The 20,788-nt window shown below is 36.9% G+C and overlaps 1 long non-coding RNA gene across 1 annotated transcript in view; it reads right to left on the bottom strand.

Annotated features, from left to right (window-relative positions):
- Window positions 1-4,847: 4,847 nt before the first annotated feature.
- Window positions 4,848-20,788, bottom strand: part of LOC131031109 (uncharacterized) — a 29,711-nt gene continuing 13,770 nt past the window's right edge. The window contains exon 3 of the long non-coding RNA XR_009102975.2: window positions 4,848-5,462. This is a non-coding gene — a long non-coding RNA (uncharacterized LOC131031109). The remainder of the gene's footprint in view (window positions 5,463-20,788) is intronic.

Genomic DNA, 20,788 nt, shown 5'->3' with positions numbered 1-20,788 from the left:
AACTGCCTTTTCTTGTTTTGCTTGGTGGAGTTGGTGTTTAGAACTTGCAGGTCTTCATCTATATTCTTGTGTTTCATTCCCATCTTGTTCAATCTTGATTCTTCTTGGAGACAGTCATCCCTTAATCTTTCAAACTTGGGATATTTGGACCTTGCACTGATGCCTTGGACGAATGTGCTCCATCCACTAGGCAACCCATCTAAAGCAATGAGTGTTAGCTCTTTGCTTTGGATCTCGTAGTCTAGAGTTGCAAGTTCATCTTTTAGAACTGATATCCGCATAAAGTAGGCGTTGATTGTCTCCCCTTTGTTCATGGTGATATGATTTATTTCTCGTTTTAATGCTAGAGTTCGACTTGCATTTGATATCTCAAATGTGCTTTCAAGAGCTTTGAACATTTTATAGGCTGTCTGATGTTTTCTTATGATGGGCATTATGTTGTTTCTCACCCCATCAACTATTATTTTTATTGCCTTTTCATTTCCCTCAATCCATGTTGTTTTGTCAGGTTCATTTTCGGGTTGAGCATTTTTAGTTTGAACAAACGAATCCACTTTGTTCTCCTTTAAGATCATTTGAATTCTGAATTTCCAGGCTGAAAAATCATCGCCACCTCCGAGTCTATCTTCGAATCTGATAGCACTGGCCATTTGAAGAAATGTGATGTAGTATATAAACTTGTTCTTAAATTTGTTTCACGAAATTAAATAGCCTCAAGTTCGATCAACTTGGCTCTGATACCATGTAAATGTATTGTAATTTCCAATTTAATGGACAAGTTATATGCAGGATGGTGTATTTTAATTTTGATATTATACATATGACACTAATATTGCTGTCTTTCTTTTACTGCAGGTAAGGAGGATGAACATGTATCGATTTCAATGTCATCTCCTTTGATTGGAATGATGTATAAATAGTAGGATGGCCACGATCAAGTGGCACCTTGATCAGACATGTCTTTTAGACATGTCCGACCAAGATGTCACTTGGTCGTGACCTTTACTAACATCAACCGATCCATAACTAATCGGTGTTATAAACATGCCCGATAATGAATCGGTATCATCGTTAATGGTAACAGTGCTTTATAAACATGTCCGATCATGAATCGGTATCATTTGTTAATTGTTACAAATATAAACCATACCCGATAATGAATCGGTATCAAAGCATATAATAATGGATTAATATAACGTAACAATAACAATAGCTGTTAGCATTATATGCTATCGGGTTAACACCCCGATAGCATATTAATGCCAATATGAATCGACATTAATATGCTATCGGATTAATAGCCTGATAGCATTTAGATTGACACTTAACATAGTTAAGCAGGTCGTCAATCTAATCTATCATCATCCAATATCAATATCATAATTATGACCAATGTTATAGTCTGATAAACATAAAGCATGAATGAGTAAACTAATAACAGAATAGAGGAGATTAATGAGTTAGGAGAGTCTTATCTTGCAGAAGCTACTAATGCATTAACATCTATTGGCTAAGAAAAGGATAGAGACTATGCTAAGAATGAAAGGACGAGATGAACAGAAATAGTCAATCCATTTAAATAGAAATCAAAGCATAAAACATCTATCTATATTGCAAATCATGAAATACAGGTACTAATAATCTATATGGAAGAGATGAGAATTAATGTTGTAATAACAAATTAATCGTTCCCAATTAAGATAAAGACCAAATGTATGAATTAACCATGAGATTGTTATTGATTGCTTCAAAATACGTAGTTACATAAAGCATTGAAGGCTGAGGGATACAGCAAATGGAATTACATTGATTATAATTCTACCACAGCTCCAGAAAGCCAGAAACCTATGTTGCATGGTACAGCTAGTTAAGCCTGGGTACATGTACCAGTACAGTCTGAATACGTGTAATGTTCCCTTCCTAAGTACTGACAGTTGGGTGACCATTAGCCTATTCCTTGGGTTCCTATAGGCTAATGTGGTTTGGTTAAGGGAATTCCTTGGGTCTTGGAGACTTTACAGTTCAGCCTCTTTGGCATTTCCAAGTGTTGCTTTGGGCTCAACTTATCAGGCTATTCATGGTGACGCTTTTTTGAGCATTTTCGGACACCTTGTCTGTTATGTCTTTTTAGCCAGTCACCGTTTTTAGCGCCAACTTTGTCACTTGACAACAGTTACACCCTGCGCCATCGAGTTCTACATTTGATGTTGTTTTGGTGTTTGTTCTAATCAAGGAGGATGTTTTAACATATGCTAGTGTTATAAAGTTAAATTAAATATTTAACTTAGCGTCTATTAAAATATTGAAAGGGGACCTTATAAGTTGGTACCTAAGGACATAAAGAAAATATTAAAAGTGGAAGTTAATGTAATACTCAAAAAAGGGGCATCCAAGAGGGAGACATAAGGGTTAAAATAAAGTAAATGTTTCAATTCCCCCAAGGAGGGCATGGGGCTTGAGGAGGGTATTTAAAGTGTTTTTGGAGTTCATTTGCAACTCATGCTAAAGAATTTGATAAGAGGATATTTCATCCAAGGGCTTTGTGAGGACAAAAACCCTCGTAGAGGACATCAACTGTGATAGTGAGAAATCCATCCTAGCCAATTTGCAGGTGGGTTTCATTTAGGAACTATGCTTGGGATTCATTGAAGAGATTTTCAGATTGTGGAGCAAGGGTTAGAGGAGTAAAACATAGAGATTTCTTGATAAATATTTTGGAGATTGCTGGACAGGTTTGTGGAAGAGATTATTGCAGATTTGAAGAGCCTGGAATCAGAACTGTTGCCCCTTATTGCTGGCCATACTAGACCCTTAACATGCCGTACAGTTTGGGAGAGGAATGTGGATTGTTGGAGCCTAGTTGCCTAGGGTTTGCAGGTATTTCTTGCAGATTTTGGGGTGCTTCACAGTCTTCTACTCACAGCTGGTAATTTGGAGTTGCAGCAGTTCATTGTCTTCAGTCCTGTAAGACTTATTTATAACAACAGCATATGGATATGTCATTTTGAATTGATTTAGACATCTAGGTATTATAACTTCCATCTATATATTGCTGTCCAAACTCTGTATCAATTCTGAAACTTAATTGCAGTTTGTGGCTATTTCAAAAAACTAGATCACAGTAGTACTTTCTTGCTTGAAAAGAACTTATTGCTAATGGAACTTTGTTCATAAATTTTCTTAAATCCAACACTAAGGTCTTTCTTGGGTTTTTTTGTTGTGTCTACTATAGTGCCTCCTCCTTAAATAATTCCATCAGAATATTCTATATGTGAATCTAGAATTACTTCCAGCCTTGTTATCTTAGCTATCCTTTGTTTGGGAACATAATAATGGATTAAAAGCCACTTTCTAGGCCATATGGCTGAACACCAGCAATAGATTTTTTGTCAGATACCTATACAAATGATAAATGGAAATCTGAAATAGTACAGTGAGGTAATACGAAGGCCACTGGAAAGGATAAGAGAGTCCATGAATCTCCTAATCAATCAAACCAAAGTAATCATATTTTTTATTTTTAGTAATTGTGGATAACACTCATTAATCAAGGAATATATTGGCAATAATGAGTATCACTATACACATACACACACACACCCTTACCTATACTGAAGGGAAAAAAAATTCATACCCCAATACCGGGTTTTGATACCTGGTACCTGAACCGATAACTTGCCAAAAACCTTGAAGATATCTAAAGCCCAAAATTCCTGAAGACCTGGACCCTTTCAAAGGGAGGAAGAGTTCATACATATATGATCAAAAAAGGTACCAAGCATTGTCAATCTGCATTGATTTTGGCTATACAAGTAGAGTGCAAAAGACAAATGTTAACATGGATACTATGGTTGCTTGATGATATGTGAAGATGCTCAATTGAAGTTGATATTCTTATTCTAGGAACAGCATAACAGACTAGACTCCAAGCCATATAAAAACTTAAACTATAATGATTCAACATGGCATACTCCTGATTATGATATGACAGAAGGCCTCATCTTGATTTGCAATTGATGGTGGACGAGAGTCCGAAGAGGGATCATGATGCTCAAAAGGAAATCTAAAAATCTATGATTTCCTTAAGAACAAGGAAATGTGGTAAGCAGATATTTGCGGTGGGTGTTATGGTGAGGATCTTCTAAAAACATTTTGAAAGTTGGATGATGCTATCATGAAAAGAGATCATCAACATGCATCATTTGGTAAAACTTTTAAACCTCTAGGTCTCTTGAACTTGCACAAGCATGCCACATGTTTCTCCTTTTTCCCTTTCTTTTCTAGATAGGCACCACGATGACCTTTATTGTCAAGTGACTCAACATCCTCTTGTAGTGGATCTTCTATTATGTGTTGTTAGACCATGTATCAATCAATGAAGTGCAAAACTTTGGAGTGGTGTCCAAAACTTTTCTTCTTTGAAACTCAATAGAGCTTACTTCACTTTATTTATAGAGTTGATATACTTTGAAATCCTCATAGGCCATAGGACAAAAAATCTATGGCACACATTTATAATGGGGCTTTGAACTAAATCTGACTAAAGAAAAGTCTATAGTCCGAATTTCAAAAGAATTTTTACAGTTGAAACTTGAAAGCCACAACTCACAATGAAGTATTTGAACTTTGAAAATGTAATGTCCCCTTTTTAGTTCATTCATATTCCTAAGTGATTAGCCTATCATTCTAACCCTCGTAGGCTAATAATTGTGGTTAGAGGGTCTTCTGAGGCAAGGGATTGGTTAATAGGGGTTCTCGTCTTCTCCAGAATTCAGTATGTTCCAGTTTGGTCTTCGTTTGGTTCAGATTGGACTTCATTTGGGCTCAATTTCATATACTTACTATTTATAGTAAGTCAGAAGACGCTCGAAAGGGACCCTTTCTATTTTTTGTAAGTCAGTGGGTCGGACAGAGGATAAAATGGTCAACTCCCCGGTGCATACAAAATGAAGAAATAATTATTATTATAAGAGATATTAATGTTTTAATGGCTAGAATGATAATGAAATAATTAAAAGTGATATTATAAAGTTATAACTTAACTTTATAATTTGAGGGTCAAGTCATCATTAAAGGGGGCCATTTATTGAATTAATTTATGAGGCACCAAGACCAAGGTATTAATATTAAATATTAAAAGATGCAAATGTAATAACATTTAATTATTATTAAATGTGCTTTTGGAAGGAAATCAACTTCTTCATGACGTTATATATATTCAGCCTTGGGAATTGAGCCATTCATTCTTGAGCATTTGTTTTGATGAAATTGTCTGAGAGAAGGAAGCCAAGGGTTTCGTTCTTCAAGCCATTGGAGAACGGTACATTCTTCAGTGTTGCAGCCATTTGAGTTGGTGAAATATCCAGCAAGTTTGGCATCCAGGGGGAGCTTCATTCAGAGGTTCCATTTGTGCAAATTGGTGAGAAAATACAAGGCTTTTCAGCTGCTTGAAGGAGCTCCATCTGCAGATAAAAAGGACGAATTAGAGCAGCCAATCCACACAATTGCTAGCATCAAATTCCTAGGCTTTACGAACAGCAACAGTCACCATAAATTACAGCCAAGGAGACACTTCGATTTTGGTTATTGTGGCCGCACCATTTCCTCATGTTTGCTGGAGCGCTCACCTTCTGAGAGGAAACTGATGATTTTTTAGGCTTGAAAGCTGGTTTGGAAGCAGCCAATTATTTACTACAGTCTGATGCAGTGGGCGAATTAATTACCAGGCTCTTATTCCAATTCTGTCATAGTTATATTGTCCATTAAGTTGTTGGTGTGGCTGCCAAAAGTGAACATTCATAAATTTGAGGATAGCATGAGAGTATCTATATTTGCAAGCCTTGAGCTTGATGTCTGTCAAAAGGACTGTATTGAATAAATAATGAGTTGTGAATTCTATATATATGTGTTGTAATTAATTTGGGTTCAAATCTGAGGCTGCATGCCATATGTTTGACAAAATGTCAACCAGCTACATATGATGTTTGTATGCATTATCAGTTGGCAAATCTATTCTTGATTCATTGCATTGCATTCATATGTTTAAAGAAGCCAAAAACCAAGTAAAGCTGCATAACACACAGAGTTATACTAGCTGTCTAAAACTGCATAACACGCAAGTTATTCAGTCTGAAAACTAGAACAGAAGGTTATCAGACAATTGTTTGTTAATATTCTCTACACTTCAGTCATATAACAGAGGGGGATATTCCAGAAAACTACAAAGTTACCCCGAGTTTCCGAGACGGGGAAGGTAGGGGACGGCGGGATGCGTTTCCGGGACGGCAAATTTTTTTGCCAAATTTGGGGATGGCGGGGGACGGCAAAGGGGACGGCTATATAAAATATAGGAAAAATTTAAAATATATAGGAAAATTTCAAAATTCTAAATGTTCATATGAAAACATGGATAAAGCATGCATACATACATTATATTCTTATGAAAACAATAAAACATAGATATAGCATGTGTATGATACTATGAAAAGTTGAAAACATTTTAGAATGTAAATTCTGAACATACAACATTGTTAATACTCAATAGACAATATGCAATTATGTATTCATAAATCAAAATTTCAATTCATTCACATTGTCAATATGCATATCAATAGACTCGGAGGTTAAATTTTCCCTACTTCTATCAACGCAGTTTCCCCCCATATTTTTCAACGAGGGTTTGGGGGCAGCGCCCCCAAGGTGGGGTCAAGGGGCATCACCCCTTGCGCGCTCCCTGTCGCGATATAGGGTGGGGTCGAAAGGCAGCACCCTGCGAGGCCAAAAAAACTTATTCTTTAATAAAGGCATTGGGTGTTATTTTTCTATTGACTCGCCGAGTTTGGCGATTTTCTAATCTCTGTGTCAAAATGCCCAAAGGCTACACTGCTGCCATATAGTTTCATTGTCAAAATTATGAATTAAATTAATAAATTTAAAATTTAATTAATGTTATCTTTTAATTTTTTTTATTTTTAATAATAATTTGAATTAATAAGGGGCCTATATTAGAAAATTTAAATAAAAATTCGAAAATACAACTTTTTTTATTTTTTAATATTTTTTAAGGGCCTTAGATATGGGGGACGTCTGGCCATCCCCAGGACGGATTGGGGACATCCCAGCCGTCCCCAGTCGTCCTCGGGACGTACGGACGTCCCCCAAAGCTAGGGCAGACGTCCCCTCAAAATATAGGGCAATTTGGGGACGGGGGGAAACGTCCCCTAGCCGTCCCCAAGTCCCCAAAACGTCCCCGAGACGGGGACGGGGGTTTTCAGGTCGAGGACGCGTCCCCGAGTAACTCTGGAAAACTACAATCACTCAGCTAAGGAATGGTGTGCTTTGAAAGTATTACTTGCAAATATAGAAGCATCAAATTTTATTGTAACAACATTAGACAAAGGAAAGGAAAACATGGACTAACTGAGCACCATAGTAGCAACCACATAGGTAGCATCACTAAGAAAAAAGGTTGTTCCGTTGTTGATGATGGGAGTTGGAAAAACCTAATTTCACCTAATGTTGTTTGTATATTGAGCTTGCCAATGATGGCTAACCCTCAACTATACACCATTGGATAGTTTTGAACCAATGATGAGAAGCTCACCACTCATCATTGTCATGTGGTATATAAAATCAAGCCTTTTCAAAATGAAATCCTTTGTGACATTATGCAACTAGAGGTGTATGGATGTTTACTTTAGCAACCATATCATTACCAACGCCATGGGATCCATAAGGAAAATTTCACAAACATTTTCATAGACATTATTGAAAATAGCTAACATAAACCAAAAGAAGTCTCCAAACTTTTAGTCACTAGTATAAGTAATGCAACAAATTGGTAAGTTGTAGTATGAAAAAGATTCTTTTAATTGTTAGAACATACATATAAACATAAGAAAGATTACTTTGAAGTAAAATCTAACATCCCAAGAAATATAGCAAGTAATAGAGGTTCACTAGGATCTTTTCTAGATTTCAATTTGAGTGCAAAAGCATTGTTTGGTAACACAATCAAAATAATACTTGGGCTGCCTCTTCCTAATGGGTCCCTCTACTATCTTCCATTCCTAAAGAATAAATACATCAAATGATAGATTTGAGAACATGGGAAGAAGGGACATATAACCAATCCCTTTGCCTTGCAAAATCCCATTCCTTCCAACAAAGGAGGATAGCAGATGGACTGTGGCATCAACTTAGGACACTTTGTGTGCCCCGTGAAGAATATGGAGAACATCATAAATTGATATGGCACACTAAGTTTAGCAAGGTTGAAAATCATTTTGAGTTGAAAGACCCTTGCAATTATGAGAAGTGTTCCTTTCTGAAGCATTTCAAAAATGATGTTGCAAAATACATCTAAAATGTACTGCATGTACAACAACGAAAGTGGACAAAAAGAAGAAAGTAGTAAATACTCCTGTTCTAATACTGAATAAAAGTTGGGAATCAATTTCCAAGGAGTTCCCCACACGTTTTCCTACTACCAAACATGCAATTGTTGTGTTCATGTAACATTGTAACAATGCTTAGATTCTCCAATATGTCAATTTTGATGCAATGTAAAAAGGCTACCTCGGCTAAGGAAACAACTCAATTTTTCTTTCAAAGTTTATAGGTTCTATTGATTTTATTGCAGCTGTGGTCAGAATCCACACGTCGACATTGATATCAAAGGTTGTGATTATATTTATATTATTATTATGAGCTAATATAATTATATTATAATTATAATGTATAATTATTATATTATATGATAATACAATTATTATTATATTATATTAATAGTATAATAATTGGTGCCACTTGGAAGAGTGGCAACCCTTGGTGTAAAGAAACCTCTCACATATACATAATGAGATGTGTGATCTCATTCATAGGAGAGTATAATATAAAAAAATATGCAGATCAATATAAATCAGAGTGCTCGGGGGAGACGAATATATCGTATATGGTTGGGAGGGCAATATGAGTTATTACCCATGGATAATCGAGCATACCAGTAAAAATAACAGGTTCACTTTAGATTTAACATCTACCATCATATTTTATAGAGTTGCTAGAATTTTAAGCAATATTTAGAAATCACTTAGATCAATGGTAGACACAAAACTGCCTACTTCTACCACATTCCATCCTAAGAAACGTGCACAAAGAGAAGCTATGAATAGGATGATCATACATAAAATGCATTGCACTTAGGATGAAATCTCATCTTTCATATAGCATAACTACAAAAATATGATCCTTTCGAGGCATGTTTGGTTTTCCAACCATAGACACGTATTGATGTAGCTTATCACATGTCATCATCAACAACCATAACGTTTTCAGCTCAAAAGGAAGTTGACACCACTACTAGTTTCAATTAACACATTCAGCACATTCAAAGGCAGGTGCAAACAATGCAGAAAACCAATGCTAATTACAAGCAATGCCATGACCTGTATTGGATATAATAATTGTTTAATATTGGTGATAGAGTATAGCTTCATTTGCAAAAGGAAAAACTCACAAGATCTTATCACAAAATCTAACCTCTTGAGGTCCACCCCTAGATCTTTAATGCAAATCTGATTTTTTTGTTTGGAAATTTTCTGATTTTCTAATTTATTGTGTTTTGTGTAGTTTTTTTCTGATTTTTTTGAGTTTTTTGCTTGGTTTTGACTATAAGAAGAAATGCAATACAAAATAAAGAATGCTGAAAGGAAATGGTACAACAAATAAATACATACAATAGACAAATTTTTATGACCCTTTATTGAGTGACTTTCTAGTTACATGTACATGTCAGATACAAAATTTGGAACAACAAATTTGCCTTATTGAGTTAGATATTTCACCCAATAATGTTGTCCATGGGTCTATTCCGCATTGTCAGGCTCATATAAGATCTGATCAGCTCCAATAAAGGTTTCAAACCCCATGTTCCAGCTGGGGTTTTGCTGCTTGGTTTCCAAATAAAGTACGGTTGGCTGGTAATTGTCAAAGGTGCTGATAAATAGTGCTAATAATGACTCAGATCTGCTCCTGCAGTCAGAAATAACAAAGAATCTATGTCCCTTTCACTGTTGCAACCCTAATTACGAGTCCTACTGATTTTCCTGAATATAATTGAATTTCTGACCTTTGGGAGGTCTTCCACTCCTGTAGATCTTCCAAATTAAAGGGGTTTGCATCCCTACAACCTTTAAATCTGACCTTGAATTCCAGAGTTCTGATTTTCAACTTCTTCCTGTAAAAATTGATGTCAAGAATGTTCAAATGTAGGTTCCCAATGTAACTTTATCCTCCTCAAACCCTAATTGAACTTTTTAGGGTTGCATAATGATTTAATTTATCATTACTTTAATATTTTAATTTGTATTCCAAACACATCATCCACCCTGTCCAACTGAAAACTGATACTACAAATGGTCCCAAGGTGACAACTGAATGAAGCAGGCCAACTATATATCTCCTTCTAAAAAATAGTGATCCTCCTAAAAAATAAGAGACTATCTTTGATCATCTGAAAATGCTCAAAGGCCTCTTGCTATGCTCCACAAGCTCCAAGTAGTCAATAGGTTAACTGTCAGTCTCCTAAAAAATAGGAGCCCCTCCTAAAAATTAGGAAACTGACTCTAAGCTCCTGAAATGCCTCACAAACCTCCCCAAAAGGCACAAGACCCCTGAATGGGCTCCCTATCCACCGTATTAGCCTAAAAGAATCCTGTTGATAGGCTAACCTTGCTAAAGACTCTGACACTAAAGAATGTCCCCATTTTTGCACCTTCCTTAGTGCTAGAGTCTTTAGCAAGGTTGGTTTATTATCAAGCTTCTCGTAGTCTAATACGGTGGATAGGGAGCCCATTCAGGGGTCTTGTGTCCCTTGGGAGGTTTGTGAGGTGTTTCAAGAGCTCAGAGTCAATCTTCTATTTTTTAGGAGACTAGCAATTTGGCTAGTGACCACTTGGAGCTTGTGGAGCCTTGCAAGGGGCTTTGTGAGCCTTTTCAGATGATCACAGACAGTCTCCTATTTTATAGGAGAGTTCCTATTTTTTAAGGGAAGACTACGAGTTGGCCTGCTAATTATAGACATCACCCGGAGAGCAAGTACATCATCAATTTCCAATTGGGGGTGGTCCAATGATGGTTTTGGAATAAGAAAAAATATTAAAGTGTTTGGTTTAATATTTTAATTGAATAAAATAAAGTCTTATTTATTAAATTACTTTATAATATTTAATAAATTAAAGGAGGCCCCCATGACACACCTCCCTAGTAAGGACAAGTTTTAAAAAAGGGGGACAGATATAATATGTAATGAAAGTCCATGAAGAGGTATGTACAAGGAGGAAAAGGGAGATTTAATAGTAAATTATAATGTAAAGTTTGATAAATTAAATCATTATGCAACCCTAAAAAGTTTGATTAGGGTTTGAGGACGATAAAGTCACATTGGGAACCTCCATTTGAGCATTCTTGACATCATTTTTTATAGGAAGAAGTTGGAAATCAAAGCTCTAGAATTCAGGGTCAGATTCAAAGGTTGTAGGGACGGAAACCCCTTCAATTTGGAAGACCTACAGGAGTGGAAGACCTCCCAAAGGTCAAAAATTCAATTATATTCAAGAAAATCAGCAAGAGGACTCATAATTAGGGTTGCAATAGTGAAAGGGACCAAAAAAAATAAAAATTTCTGACTAGGAGCAGATCTAAGCCATTATTAGCACTATTTATCAGCACCCTTGACAATTACCAGCCAGTTGTACTTTATGTGGAAATGAGGTAGCAAAACCCTAGCTGGGACATGAGGGTTTGGAGGACAAAAGAGCAGATCAGACTTGATATAAATCTGTTAATGCAGATCAGACATAGGAAAAACCTTCCGTTGTGAAATATCAGGCTCATCGTGGCAAATTGGTTGTCTCAGATTTGTAATCAGACCTATACTTGAACATTATGGTATGTATCTGGCAAAATTTACCTCAATAAATTGATCTATTAGATGTGTGTACTTTCTGTTCTATTCATTTCAATATTCCTTTCATTTCTTGGTTTCATTTTCATCTCAAAACCCAAGCAAACACACAAAAAAAAAAAAAGCAAAAATTCAGAAAAAAACATGTCAAAACAAACACAAATCAGAAAGGCAAAAAAAATTATATGTCTAGATTGGGGTAGGACACTAGAGTGCTATCAAAGCAGAGTTTTCCTGCCATCCTATTGGGAGATTAAATCAAATTCAGAAGTACAACAATGGGTTATAGTAGGGTTGAAGACCAGATCAAGAGGAGTTGTGAACAGGAAGCTATCCAACTCTTTAAAGAGTACCAAAGAATGCCTGGGGAGTGATGAGTTGAGACATTAGCATCTTTTTATTCCCAGAACTCATAAGTTTTTCTCATGTTTTGATTTATATGATGGGATAGTGATGATGTATTAAAAGTTGACTATATGCATTTCAGATGTTAAGCTGAACCTATTAAATCATGTTTTGTCTTTGCCAATTGTTCCTGCAGCCATGTGATTCATTCATGTTGCCATGCGGATTGTCTTAGGCAATATCATGTGTGAAATTAATAGATGTTTTGATTAATTATAATAGATGTGTATGTGCTTGTATGTTCTTTCTTTTGAATTGCAAGAATAATTATGATGTTGCGGTGAAAGCTCTCATGTCACGCCAATTGCAATAAGAGATATTCAAGGAGGTTGTTAGTTTAAGACTCAACAGAGGTGACTAAAAGATCAAATCAGCGGAGAAGATGATGAGCGTAAGGAACGACAGAGGAGAAGTAGGCGGACAATACTCATTGATGTCTGACTCAAGTGGGCAATAGTATTGTAAATACCACCACGCTATGTTATGGTTGTGGTTTGGTTTAGATCCACATTATCAGTGGCTTAACTCCAACTGTTTCCCTTCATGAATATTATCCGCTTCTTCTCATCGGCGTGATCTGTGTTGTAGGAAGTAGTTGTTTTCTTTTAAATAAGGATCTTTGTCTCTTTTTAGAGGTTAGAAGGAAAAGAGAAGAAAAAGAGCAAAAGATTTAGAAATAAAGTGACAGATAGTTTTGAGTTTCTTTTGATTCTGAATAATGTATTGACTTAATAATGAAAGAAAAATCAAAAGTTGCCCTAAAAGAAGGGTTAGTGAGGGAAGAAGAGGCACGTGTTTGTAACTTGCGGCTTACAAGTGATTTTGACGAAGATAAAAATCAGTCAAGACATGGTATAGGCATACAGATTAGCACTGATGAAAAGGATTTTATTCCAGAGAGGAAATCTGATTCATCTTCATTTGCAGCTGACTTGAAGCATGAGGTTAGCAATCTTGATGTTTTGGATCTATAGTACATTGTTGGAGCTTGGAAGCGATGAGGAGGATGCACAAGAGAGTAGGGATGGCTATGGGATCAGTGTTGATGGGTATTATAATCCTGATTTAGATCTTGTCAATAGCAGCAATGCACTTTGGGGTGTCCTTTAATAACCCATTTTTTGAGATGGGAGTTGAGGAGACTTATGAAAATCCACTATATGAGTTTGACGATGGATCAACACTTGGCTTTAGCAATAGCTTTGGTGAACAAGGAGGTTTGGATCACACTTTCCCTAAACAGAGCAATCAGCAATTTTGTATTTGGGATCTAGGTGTGATGGACCCTGCGCATGACTTTACTGCAGTTCCTACTTCTATACAATTTGGCATGATGGATTGCATAAATAACAGTTTTGATGTTAAAAAAATGAGTCAAGGGGTGTGACAACTATTCTAATTTTTATGACAACAGTCATACTTTTTTTCATCATCATTTGGTAACAACCTTGTTACATGAAGTTGATGATACTATAGAATCTTCCTATATTAACACTCAAGTTGTGGGTGATAAACATGAGGAATATAATATGGATTCAAGTAACAAAGGTACTGAATTTGTTCAACATTCCATGGAAGATTTCAAAGGCAATGAAAAAAAGGTTGGAATCAAACCCTATTTCCTGTGCATGGACAGCAGTGGTATATCTTGTCTTTCTCATGATATGGCGGCCTTTAATCATTGGAGTATGAGTCATATAGATCCTACTTTGGTTGGTACACAAGATGCAAGCATTGGTTATGACAATTTAGATGATGCATCACATTATAGGACTGGTTTTAAACACTGTGGCACTGCTGATATAGAATGGTCCCAAAGGTTGAATGAAGGTTGGCTTTTGAAAGCAAAACAAGTAAGTTGATGACACAACAAGCTAAACTTCATCTTCAACACATTCGTGACATTCATCACTCCATAGATAGTGATAAGAAAAATTTGTCTAATTCTGAAAATTTGGTCGATGTTGATCAATTTTTAGGATGATGATGATTGTTGTGAAGTCACTTTTAGTGGACCAACCACTCAAGAGTTGTCCTTGGTTAGCAATGAGGAGATCTACACTGCACTTTTGGGATTGGTCACCCCGTTCTTATCACATGGCTGCTTATTTGGTGATTGGTGACTTATTCCTCATTGGTTCTTCATTGATTCGTGGTAATTCTGGATTGTTTGTGCATGATGATGCGAACCTATCGCTCCATCATTTGCATTGTGAAACTCATATTGTAGGCACAAGTAACCTCAACTCAGATTTTAAGAAGCCCCTTTAGACAATTTTGTCTCCTTGGATAGACACTCAGCTGTCCTAGTCTCCACAATTGAGCTTTTCAAAAATAAGACTGATTTAATTATGATGGATAACAGTTCACTAAGCCATACAGCTGGCAGCCTTGAGAAGGGAAGTATGACAGCTCATAGGGGGAGTTCTCAATATGGCACACTCTTTGGGACAGTGAACTATGCTAGCCTCTATGAAGGCAAACTCGGGAGGTATGTAATGTCTCCTTCTCGTTGATGTACTTCCAGTGGTCCATTGGCCTATTCCTGAGACCTGTAGGCTATGTGGAATGAAGAATTAGGGTCAAACATTGATGAGGCGAGAACTTACTATTTTTAGTAAGTCAAGGGTTGGTTGTTTTGGTGATATAGTCCTATTGAGCTTTCCATGCTCTGTCACTGGGTGCGAAGATCATGCTTTTCGGAGCAGTAGTTCATGACTTACTATTTTTAGTAAGTGGCAGTATGGAGTGTTTCTATTTTTTGCAGTGGACAGGGTCTTGATCCTGCAGCAGCTCAGTGGTCTTCCTTGCTCGGCTTCATCCTAGTTTTTGTTAATAATCAGTATTGGAGTCATAAGTGATTTAATTGAATATTATTTCCTTATCCTAAGGTTTAATATTTAATTAATTTTATTATTTTTACTACTAATTAATGAACTTTGGAAATTGTGCATAACATGATGTCTCCTAAGTGCTAGGCGAATTGTTTATGTCTGGAAGGGGGACGCCAATATTAAAATGGGAGATGTTATTTTATTCAACAAAGTTTGCTAAGTCAGTAATCGTGGTCCTTGCTGGCTAGGCGTGAATTTTGACTTGAAGTATGGTGCCATCTTTGGGTCCACTCGGGTAAATGAAATGCAAATGGGAAAGATGAATTTGGGCGTATTTGTGAGCATTTGCATTTGAATTTGGTGGGGTAAGAAGTTATAAATAAGAGCCTTGGGCTCTCATTTTGGTATCTTATGAAAATTGCATCGTTATGCTGCCGGTTTGGCGACTGAAAAATCTGAGCTTCGAAGTGTGGCTTCCTGGCTAAGTTTCAGTTTCGTACTTGGAAGATAGTACCTAGCTATGTCCTGGTGTTTCCAGTGTTGTTGGTGAGTGATTTTTGCAGATTGTGGAGTGTTTTGTGTGGGATTGGGGTGTTTTCTAGTTGCTGGTCGCGGAGTTGTTGAAACCGTATTTTGCTCATACCTCTTGGCCTGGCGATTCTATCATTCTGGGTACCGGCTCATTCATCTTTACTGCTACTGGCGATACATTCTGTAAGTTTGTGGCCCATTTTATTGAGCATTGAATTTATTAGAGTAAATCGAAATTCTCTGGTTAGGCGTTGGGTTTAGGGAGTGCATTGGGATGCGTGCCAAATAATTAAGGGTGTTTTGATAGCTTCCTTTGGGTTTGTTTTCATTGTTGTTGGTATAGTGTTGGTTTAGAACTGTTTTGGGGTGAATTGGGTGAGTTTTGAGAGAGATATGAGTGTTTTAGTGGGTTCATAGGTTGCTGGTATTTCCAGCCTGCAGTTTTGATGTTAGCAGAATTCACATTTATTATCTTTGATGTTCGGCATTACTATTCTTCTCTCACTCTCTCTGTTATTGTAAGGTTAAGTAGTACTACTACTAACCCATTCTGGCTTGTAAACTCTCATCCCGCTGAAAAGTGGAAGAAGCTGGCTTGCCGCCTATATCAGTTAATTGTAATTCAGTCCTCCTGCTGCATAAGCGGTCGAGTTGAGTTTTGTAATTCACTCCTCTTGCTGAAATACCGCAGTTGAGTGATTTGTGTCTGTTGTATGTTTCTCTTGGCTGGTTCACAGCCAAGTTTCTTGCTTTCTCGTTGGATAAGCGAAAGGGGCTGGCTTGCCACCCAGTATTGTATTCACTTTATCTTTTCAGCAGATTTGAGATCTAACGATCCCCTATTCACCATATGCTCTCACCTTCCCATGTTGGGCACTTGGTAATCAGAAAGTGGAAAGGTTGCATTTTTCAGCAAGCTTTGAGTTTATGTTTTCTAACCTTAACGGGTTATCTGTTGGTTGATGATTATTATTGGTCTTAAAAAACAAAAACAAAAAAATCCGGGATATTACAAGGTACCAAATAAAAATGAGTTATGTGATGATGACCTCTATCTACGCAGGGTTTCATTCACTATGTTGTAATACAAGGACGTGCAATGGGGAATAAAGAACCACATGGCCTACAATGGTTGTCACCATATAGTACTTGCTTTTGTTTCTTGACAACATCATTCTTTGATCGCACTTGGAGAGGATATATAGTTTATAGAGGAAACATCAAGCAACATGTAGAAGGAAGCAATGCGGCATGTAATTGGAGCTCTCACATTGGTGATTGATAGTCGTTTTATACTTCTGATTACAAAGATTTCAGTTTGATCCTTTAGTACAGCAGCTGGTTGGAGGATTTGGGAAGTTTGGGGTCATCCACTCTTTGTTGGAGGATGGTACAACAATTAGATTCCATCTACTTTTGACATTGGAAGTTTAGCTACCCTTGGAAATGTTAATGAGTTTATTTGTGTTTTGACACTACACCACCATGATGATGATTCATAGTTGGAACATAATGCTGTCCTATTTTCAGGACTTGAGACATGAAGGGAATGTCATGGAGACATTTGATGTTGTGCTTGGAGGTGTTGAATTTCAAATGATCTATGATCCACAGTATGGAGATGAGCATGAGGAAAGAAGTATTCCAGCCTCAACCCATTGGTTTCTAATTTACACATTGTTGATATGTGGCTGTCCTACATTGCTGGTCATGGAATTTTCAGACTGTACCTGGAAGGCAGCTGTTGCTTGGATAGATGGGGGAGGTTGGAACCACTACTTCAATGTTGGAGGATGGCATGATGATGAGATCCTATCATCATATAGCATTGGAGGGTTTTTTGCACCATCGTAGGAATAATGTTCAGTTTGCATAGTGCTGTTCTGATTTATATCAGCAGCCTAGTGTGGATTAGCATATTTTCCTATGCACCCATGATAGGCATTTAGCACATCATTATAAGATCATTTAGAGTTGGATGGATAGTTGGTGATGGTTACACTATGGAAGATATTTGTCTCTTCATATTTAGTGGATGTGTTGGAGTGATGATTTGGGACCCTGGTGAAGTTTTCAGCTGTGGGATAATGACTCAAGTTCAAAGAGGTGATTTAGATTTCAAAGATGGTTTGGTCGGAATATTCTATACCAGCCCCTTGTTAGAGATCGGTCTGTTTCGCTTATGCAATATCATGAAGGGAGATGTTGAGGTTTTTGTTCTATGGTTGAGGTTTTTGTTACCTAAGATCGTATCAGGTACAAGGATTGCAATTATGGACCTCACTACGATGCCTTGGAAAGAGATGTTTCTTTTTGATAGATTTTTGCCATTTCAGTTTGGATTTTGGTGATGATTACTTTGGGGGGTTCTGGGAGAGGAGAGTACAGATTCGGCTCAATGGTATTTCAGTTATGATCAGAGTGGCACAACATCAGCATGGTGGATTCCTTCCAAGATTGAAGTAGAACCCTGGGATCATTCTCGATTCCCATTTGGAGCAGTTTGTTGATTAGAGGTTGTGTTGGCATTGCTTGAAGACAAGCGATAGTTGAGGAGGGTGGATTGTAATTTCCTCATTTTTGCGCCTTCCTTAGTATCGGAGTTTTTAGCAAGGTTAGCCTATCAACAAGGTTCCCATGGTCTAATACGGTTGATAGGGAGCCCATTCAGGGGTGTTGTACCCTTTGCAGAGGCATTTCAGGAGTTCAGAGCCTGTTGTATCCTATTTTTTAGGAGGGTACCTATTTTTTAGGGAGACTAGCAATTTGCCTAGTGACCGCCTATAGCTTTTGGAGCCTTGCAGGGGGCTTTGTGAGCTTTTCAAATGATCAAAGAAAGTATCCTATTTTTAAGGAGAGTTCCTATTTTTTAGGAGGGGACTGGGAGTTGGCCTGCTAATCATAGACATCACTTGAGGACCAAGTGCATCATCAGTTTCTAGTTGGGGGTGGTCCGGTGATGGTATTGGAATCAGACAAAATATTAAAGTGTTTGCTTTAATATTTTAATTGAATAAAATAAAGTCTTATTTATTAAATCACTTTATAATATTTAACAAATTAAAAGATGCCGCCATGGCACACCTCCCTAGTAAGGGCAAGTTGCTTTTAAAAAAGGGGAGAGATATAATATGTGATGAAAGCCCATAAATAGGTGTGTACAAGGAGGGAGAAGGGAGATTTAATAATAAATTATAATGTTTCAATAAAGTTTGATAGATTAAATCATATGCAACCCTAAAAAGTTCGATTAACGTTTGAGGAGTATAAAGTCAAATTGGGAGCCTTCATTTGAGCATTCTTAACATCATTTTTTTACAGGAAGAAGTTGGAAATCAGAGCTCTGAAATTCAGGGTCAAATTTGGAGGTTGTAGGGATGAAAACCCCTTCAATTTGGAAGACCTACAGGAGTGGAAGACCTCCAAAATGTCAAAATTTCAATTATATTCAAGAAAATCAGCACGACTCAAAATTAGGATTGCAGTAGTGAAAAGGACAAAGATTATTTGTTAATTCTGAGACATCCCAACTAGGGTTTTATCGCCTGAATTGTCATGCGTGCTGATAAATAGTGTTAATAATGACTCGAAACTGCTCTTATAGTCAAAAATAACAAAGAATCTATCCCTTTCATTGCTACAACCCTAATTATGAGTCTTGCTGATTTTCCTGAAAATAATTGAAATTTTAACCTTTGGGAGGTCTTCCACTCCTATAGATCTTCCAAATTGATGGGGTTTTCGTCTCTACAACCTCTGAATCTAACCTTGAATTCTATAGCTCTAATTTCCAACTTCTTCCTATAAAAAAATGATGTCAAGAATGATCAAATGGAGGCTCCCAGTGTGATTTTATCCTCCTCAAAACCTAATCGAACATTTTAAGGTTGCATAATAATTTAATTTATCAAACTTTAGTGAAACGTTATAATTTATTATTAAATCTCTCTTCTTCCTCCTTGTATGTACCTCTTCGTGGGCTTTCATTACATATTGTATATCTCACCCTTTTTAAAAACAACTTGTCCTTACTAGGGAGGCGTGTCATGGGAGCCTCTTTTAATTTATTAAATATTATAAAGTAATTCATTAGATAAGACTTTATTTTATTCAATTAAAATATTAAAGAAAACACTTTAATATTTTGTCTTATTCCAAAACCATCATTAGACCACCCCTAATTGGAAACTAATGATGCACTTGGTCCCCGAGTGATATCTGTAATTGGCAAGCCAACTCCCAATCTCCCCTTTTAAAATAGGAGACTATTTATGATCATCTGAAAAGACTCACAAAGCCCCTTGCAAAGATCCACAAGCTTTAGGTGGTCACCAAGCAAACTGCCAGTCCCCTCCTTAAACATAGGAACCCTCCTAAAAAATAGGAGATTGGCTTTTAGCTCCTAAAACACCTCACAAACCTACCCAAAGGGCACAAGACCCCTGAATGGACTCCCTATCCACGGTATTAGCCTAGGGGAACCCTATTGATAGGCTAACCTTGCTAAAAACTCTGACACTAAGGAAGGCACAAAAATGGGGACATTACACCTCCTTAGTATGGCACATATAATATCACTATAAAAATTCCTTCAGCTCAATATTCAAGTTTATACAGGTCTTCATCTACTCTTCAATACAAAACACTTGTGACATTACCTTCAACCTTTGTTGGACACACCAAATGCAGCAAAAGAACTCTATCCAAATGAAAGCAATCTCAATTGCACTATGACAACAAAATCTGATCAAGCCATTAGCATATGGCTTAAACACACAAGAATTCAAAAAAAAACAATCCACTAGATTATCAAGCTTTCCCAAGTGACTCATCAAAGGGAAAAAATACACGAGATCAAATTGCAAAACTCCTTCCAAACTTAATTCTCCAACTTTCCACAATGGGGGCCATTATTTCTCGAGGAGGATCAAATGATCCAAGAAGATTTGTAGTTTTAACCTACACTCAGTTGCATATCTGTACCCAAAACAATTTTTTCTCCACTTTTGCCTTAATTATCAACTTAAGCACACGTGGTCAAATCCACACAACT

This window comes from Cryptomeria japonica, chromosome 7, assembly GCF_030272615.1.
Source record: "Cryptomeria japonica chromosome 7, Sugi_1.0, whole genome shotgun sequence".
Classification (NCBI taxonomy): Eukaryota; Viridiplantae; Streptophyta; class Pinopsida; order Cupressales; family Cupressaceae; genus Cryptomeria; species Cryptomeria japonica.
Note: the sequence above shows the minus strand (reverse complement) of the source record. Positions and strands in the feature narration are given on the sequence as shown.